Source organism: Gossypium raimondii, chromosome 13, assembly GCF_025698545.1.
Source record: "Gossypium raimondii isolate GPD5lz chromosome 13, ASM2569854v1, whole genome shotgun sequence".
NCBI lineage: Eukaryota > Viridiplantae > Streptophyta > Magnoliopsida > Malvales > Malvaceae > Gossypium > Gossypium raimondii.
Window position 1 is genome coordinate 26743465 of NC_068577.1, and position 7574 is coordinate 26751038.

General features: G+C 32.3%; 1 pseudogene; it reads left to right on the plus strand.

Moving 5' to 3' along the window:
• Nucleotides 1-5152: 5152 nt before the first annotated feature.
• LOC105781478 (BTB/POZ domain-containing protein At5g17580-like) lies at nucleotides 5153-6999 on the plus strand (annotated as a pseudogene).
• Nucleotides 7000-7574: the final 575 nt, after the last annotated feature.

Here is a 7574-nt window from a genome sequence, read left to right on the forward strand (position 1 = left end):
ATATTACATTTGCATTGGGATGGAATACCTTGTGCTTGACAGAGGAGTTCCTGGAGTACTGGTGGCATATTAAGTTCGCATTTATATGTAGTCAGTGCACTGCTGATGTGATCCGGCCCAGTTGATTGAGTCGGGTTCACTTAAGATGCCCGATCGTCGACGAGAAGCTCGTTCAAATTTGTAGATAGATGGAGTTTGAATGTTTTATAAGCGAAAGGTAGGCAAAATGGGTTCAAAAGATGGGTTTTGGTTTGATGAAAGATAGGTTCGGTTTAACAAAGAATTAAGTTACAAAGATGATAGATAAATAGAAATGGATAAAGAACTCAAACTTTAAGAATGATTCAATACTAAAAGTATTGCCCTAGTCTTATATTGCTTAAGGTGAAATTTGATGAAAGATAGAAGCGGACCTTGACCCGTTACCTATATGGAGGTAAGAACCAAAGGTATAATAATATGGTTGAACGCCACACCGGTTCGGTGATAAGTTCAATGGAGTTCGGATTGACGCCACTAGCAAGCTAGATAAGTCGCTTCGAGACTCGAACGAAAGAAGAGAGGAGGTAACCTCACAAGAACAAAGTTCTATTAAGTTTTAATTGATCAAATTCTGTAACCTTTTACAATAAACAAAATAAACTATTTATAGGCTCTCTAATGCCTATTAAAATTCAGCTACTAATGTGTTCACACAACAATTAAAAATGTTCACACTTCAAGCATTAAATCTCTGTTCATGGATAGTGTAAGTTCATGCATGGTTGAATAATCATGTTTCTTCCCAAAACCCGTTCATGCATGCTTAACCAATAAGAAAGCTTCCTTGTTCCATGAATGTGCATCTTCAATTCATATCCAACCCCCCTTGGACGAATGCTAGGTGCATGGGTCATGCATCTCTCTTAATTAAAGCTTTAATGATGGGTGGTTCATAATGGAAGCATGTACCTTGTAAATTCGTTCTCCCTTTGTACATGCACATTATACATTCAATGTGATGAATTAAGGTAATATTCCTCCTTTGGACGTTCATGAATCCACCCATACATGTATAGGAGCTGATTGGTCAAATTGAGGTGTGAATGGCTTAGATCTTGCCTTGGGAATACGATCGCCAAGCTTGTGCTTTAAGTTCTGGACACCTTTTGGCCAAATAGGTGCCTTGGGGAGCCAAATGGATCAGCCACTATTCATTGAAAGAGGCCTTACATGCACCATCCCATACATTGAACCTATCATGCATGAACCTTGTTTAATTACTCTCCAAATTCAGCTCACCTACAAAAACACATGAACCAAAATTAAATCACATAAAATTCAATTGAACAAACATTAATATAATTTAGAAACACTAATTAAAACATAAATTAAATTAGACAAATTTAATAAAGTCTTAACAAGACATATTAAATTCGGCCAAGACACATTTAAAACATGTAATAAGTCAAAACATAATTATGAGCTGTAGTAATTTAAGCTAAATTAATAAATTACTTAATTTATTCAGACATTAAAATAAACGAGTTGAAATAAACTTAAGCCAAGCTCAAACGAGCTAAATTAAGCTCATGTGAGCTAAATCGAGCTGGGAAAAACTAAGATTGAGCTTCATCTTGCACTTGGGGCCCTCGTGTTTAGGCCAATCACGATAGCAACGAGTGGTGCCACAACATGATGCGATTGAGATCACATCAACTGCACCTGGAGTACCGAGGGGATTTGTGATTTATCGCATATTGTATGTTATTGGCGATTGTATCACACTATTTGACATCTGACAGATTTTTTGTATTATTGATTATTCGATGGTTTTACCACATCGAGCTATGCCCACATTTGTTGAAGTTTTGCAGACGGGTTTTAGGGAACTCGTGGTGTCTAGCGAATGGTATGGGTAGGTTTGCATTGCATTATGCTCACGACATATTCGAAGGTTATTGATTTATGGTACGTATTGTATTGTATTGTATTGAATGGTATCAAAATTAATGATTATTACTCGAATGAATGATGATCCATGCTCATACACCGTTTGACATCAATTTGATAATGGCTATGTAATGATATGAAATTCCAATGATGGTTCTATGTTCTTCTATTAAAGCTAATATGTTTCACTGTATTTGATATTTATGTCTATTTACATAACTATTTCACTCACACTGAGCTTTCATAAGCTCACCCCCTAGTGTTTAACTTTTCAAGTAAACCTCAAAACTAGGACTGGACCCGGCTTACGGAGAATTACCTTAGACCTCAGACTATTCTTAATAAGTATTATTAAGTATTTATTAGTTTTCGTTTGTAATTTTTAATTATTTCTGGTTTGTGGCTTGCTAACTTTTCTTTTGTGAATTTTTGCATGCATGGATTACTCAAGCATAATAACAGAAAAATGTATGATATCGGGCTTAAGTAAAATTTTACATTGTTCCCTAATTTTTGTTGCATTGTAAATGAACCGTTTTTGAAAATCAAATCGATAAGGCAACTAAGTTTCCAAAATGACTTGAAAAATTGTTTTTTCGCTACATTAGTTTAACATCGAGTTTTTACAAAGAAGAGTGACAAGCAAACAATTTTTTTTCTTAAACAACACTATCAATAATAAAGTAAGTCTTAAGTATAGATTATCTAATAAATGAACTCATTTAAACTAACTCAAAGTGCAAATACGATTTTTCTCTAAAATGAGTTTATTTAAAGTGTTCAAAACTAACATAAGTTAGCTTAGCCATTTCGGTGGCTAATGTAGCCTTCTCAATCTAGCCATAACGTCTAGGCTGGGTTAGGGAGGTTACAAATATAATATAATTTATTATATTTTGCATTATTATAATATGTATTAATATTATGTATATGATAATCTATCATATACTATAACTATATTATATTATAGGTTTAATGGTATAAAAAAATCTTTAAAGTATTCTAAAAAATCAAGTAAGACCCACCAAAATTTTTGCACTCAATTGAACTCTCCAACTGACAAAATACATCAATTAACCACTTTGACCATTAGGTTGTCATGCCCATTCACAATAGTTGAGTCAGTCATCTTGATGTTGACGTGACAATTCCCTGTCAGTAATAGGCAAGACACTTCTATGTCAGCAAAAATTTCAAAAATTAAAAATGATTAAAAATTCAGTTCTAAAATAAACTCATAGAAATGAATGTCTAAATTCAATTAAATTTGGATACCAATTTGTCGAAATTCATTCTCAAGATAGATTTTAAACTAAAAAATTTATTCATATTTGTAATACATTGCAAAATTAAAAAGTATAAAAAAATTATGGTTCTTACATTCTTGCTATGTCAAAATAGGTAAATTCAAAATTTTTTATTAGTTTTGAAGTTCTTCCTATCATTTTTTATCTAATTTGATAATTGTTTCCTTAGTGGGTTTTTCAAAATAGGAATAGTGGTCGAACTAGTTAAACAATTGATTCTTGGCATAATCATTTGCCTAGTAAGATTTATTTATCCAATTCAATTGGATAAATTATTAAAACTCGTTAAAAATAAAAAATAGAGAAAATAGTTTATCTAGTTCAACTGCCTGTTCAAAATCATTTTTAACTCGATTCAATCAATTCATACTAACTCATGAATTAACCAGTCCAACCTCTTATTTTAAATCAATTTCAATCCATTTAGTTATAAAACAACATATTAACTATACTTTTAAGTTTATTTTTCTATCAACCATTTCAATGTGGGATATAAAACTATAATGTTGAAAAATACACTACTTTTATCATCAAACAAGAGCATAAAATGTTAAAAAATAATAAAAGAAAAGAAAAGAAGAAAACAGGATATATAGTTAATTTATTTAGCCTTTGCGGAATTCAATCAATTACTCATTTTCTTTATAATGTTTACAATTATATATATATATTTAAAATATATTTCTAAAAATTAATTTAGATAAATTAATGTTCATCTTCAAACGAACTTGACCGTTTGTTATTAAATTAAAAAATATTTTATATTCATAATTATTTTTTAAATTGTTTCAATTTATAACTTAAATTGTTAATTAATTTTATTTTTTATAATTGTTTAATATAATTATCACTTATTTGTTTATATTGTATTTTTATTTTAATTATTATCATAATGTTAATTATTAATGTCAATTTAGTTATAAATTCAGGTTTTGGATCGAACATATTATGGGCTTGGATCGGCACTGATCTCGAATTATTTCGAGCTCGAGTTTTTTTGAGCTTGGATCAACACGAACTTAGAATTTGCTTAGGTTTGAACTTTCCCAAGCTTAAATTTTTTTGAGCTCGGATCATTACATACTTGAATTGTTTTAAGTTCAACCATTATGGGCAAGCTTTCTAGCTCAGACCTATTTTATCAGCTCTATCTAAGGCCCGACCCTTAAAAAAGTCTAATTAAATAACAATTTGTCTAAATTTTAATATTTTTTAATGATTGTTTTAAATTCAAGTTATTTCTCAAAATTATTATTTGAGTTCATTTCAATTTATTGATATAATTTTTTTAAATGAATAGGGTTTCAATTTGAATCCAAAATTATTATAAATTAGTTTATTTTGTAAATAAAATATACAAGGAAAAAGTAATAATAATAAAATAAACAGAAAACTCTAGAAGTTTCTCCTATCAAAATCCCTTTGGAAAATATTTTAAATAACAGAACCCCCACAAAATTAGGAACTAGAATTTGTGTTATTGTAGAACGTTTGTTTTACTTCTTCCTTCAACACTTTCTCAGCAAATGAAGATTTAACAATGATGTAAATGCTGTTCTTCCTCTCTTACTTCTCTCACTATATTCTTCAAGGTAATAAATATATTTTCTGTGTATAATGTGGCTTTCAATCCTAGATATCACACATACATGCTTCTTGTTCTGTGTTTCATACGACTGTTTTTCCCCATCAAACATTTTGTTTAAGAATCGCTAACATCCTATGTAACTGTTCATAAACATTTGCTGTTAATATTATCAATATATTATAGTTACTGTTATGGAACATTCTGCTTTTCGACTCTGTAGCACTGAATTGGCCTAACTTTGTCAAACTGATCAAGGAACCTGAATTTATAAAGTCTACTGTGATTCTGCATTCTAGTTGACATTCAAAAGCTGAAACCAAATAACATGACCGAAAGGCGATACGCAGATACATTATTGAGGTATTGAATCTTCGAATTGTTTCTCCAGATTCCTACCAATTTCCGCATTATAACTTTTTCCTTTTTGTTGTTCTCGGGTTGACTAAATCTGCATCTTCTACAGAATTGGAAGTTCAAGTAGAAAGTATGCCTTTTTCCTTGGACAAAGTGAGATATGTTCCAAAACAACCTTCATTTCATTAATAATATCTTCTCATCAATCAACACATAAATTTGAATATGATCATTATAATTTAGGAACTTCTGGCCACAAAATCAGCTAAAGTTGCTGCCTTACTTAAAGAGAATTCCAATGCAGATCTATATTACTTGCTTCATGACATTCCGGCTGATTCAGAGACTTTCGACCTAGTTGCAAGATTCTGCCATGGATGTGCAGTTCAGATGTCCACTGAAAACATTGTACCACTCATCTGATTGTCGTTCTACTTGGGGATGAATGAAAATCACTGCAATAACAATCTATTAAGCAAATCTGTTACTTTCTTCGAACAAACAGTCCTTCCTAGTTGGAATGAAATTATCAAGGCTTTGCGCTCGTCCGAAAAGTCCCTTCAACAAACAATGCAGATCGGTTTATTCGATGCCTGCTTACAGGCTATGATTCCAAAGGCATCAGATAATCCGAGACATCTAGGGGAACCGATAATCGTCTCAACAGACAAAGGTGATGACAGTGATAGGCCTAATGCAAAGAGGAGGCTCTTTGCTCTTGACTGGAAGGAGGATTTGACAACATTGTCTCTCCAGCTATATGAGCCTATCATTTACACAATGAAACAGCATGAAATCCCACCAACTTACATTTCTGCTTCCATTTATCGATATGCAAAGAAGTGGATCTTTCATTGTAACAATGGAAGGGAGACTATGTCAATTTACAAGAGGAAATCTCAAAGAAATGTAATTGAAACTTTGGAAAAGCTTCTGCCTCACGGAAGAGAACTCCTTCCTTGCACATTGTTGTTCGAAATGCTCCGATGCGCGATCAACTTGGAAGCTAGCTCGGTTTGTAGGAATGGCTTTGAGATTAGGATTGGAAAGCAGCTGGACCAGGCAAAAGTAAAGGACTTGCTAATTCTTCCTCAAGGCTATGCTAAGGAAGTGCAATATGATATTGAGTGCACAAGGAGGATTCTGAAAGTATTCTACAGCAATTACGATAGCTCCGATGCTTCTGGATTTATCACCGTGGCAGAACTCATGGAAGAATTCTTAGCAGAAGTTGCTTGTGATATGGATTTAATGATAGACAGTTTCATTTCACTTGCAGAGATGTCCATGGCAGCAGCGTTAGGAACAAAAAGAAACTCTGATGGAATATACCGGGCTATCGACTTATACTTTGAAAAGCATGCTTACCTGACAGAGAAGGAGAAAGAACAGGTCTGTAAGGTCCTGGATTTCCGGAAAATGTCACCTGAAGCTTGTGAGCATGCTGCCAAAAATGAAAGATTACCAGTGAGAGCAGTAGTGCAGGTGCTGTTTATGGCACAGTTGCAGATGCGAGAAACACTGGCCCGGACGGCTTATGATGACGACAAATCAGAGAAAGAAGAGGAGGAAGAAGTTGAAGTAAGGATGGAAATGGAGAAAATGAGCATCAAGGTGAAGGAGCTTGAAAAGGACTGCTGTGAAACGAAGCAAGAAATCACAAATGGGTGCATCAGGCAAAGAGTAAATAAAGGAAAGGTGAGCTAGTGGAGTGAAATGAAGAGGAAATTTGGGTGCATGACTAACATGGGTGACTTCCATTGCCCGGCCAAGAAGAAGAAGGAGCATCCAAAATGCGGAATTCATCACAATAGTTGAGTCAGTCATCTTGATGTTGAGGTGACAATCCATGTCAATAGGCAAGACTCTTCTATATCAGCAAAAATTTCAAAAATTAAAAATTATTAAAAATTAAATTCTAAAACTAACTCATAGAAATTAATATCTAAATTCAATTAGATTTAGTTATCAATTTGTCGAAATTCATTCTCGACATATATTTTAAACTAAAAAATTTATTCATATTTGTAATACATTGCAAAAATTAAAAAGTATGAAAAAGAAATTATGGTTCTTGCTTTCTTGCTATCTCAAAATAGCTAAATTTCAAATTTTTTCTTAGTTTTTGAAGTTCTTGCTATCATTTTTTATCTAATTTCATAATTGTTTCCTTAGTGGGTTTTCTAAAATAGGAACTTGATCGAACTAGTTAAATAATTGATTCTTGGCTTAATCGTTAGCCTAATAAGATTTATTTGTCCAATTTAATTAGATAATTTATTAAAATTTATTAAAAATAAAAATAGAGAAAATAGTTTATCTAATTCAATTGCCTGTTCAAATTTATTTTTCAACTCAATTCATACTAGTTCATAGATTAACAAGTCCAACCT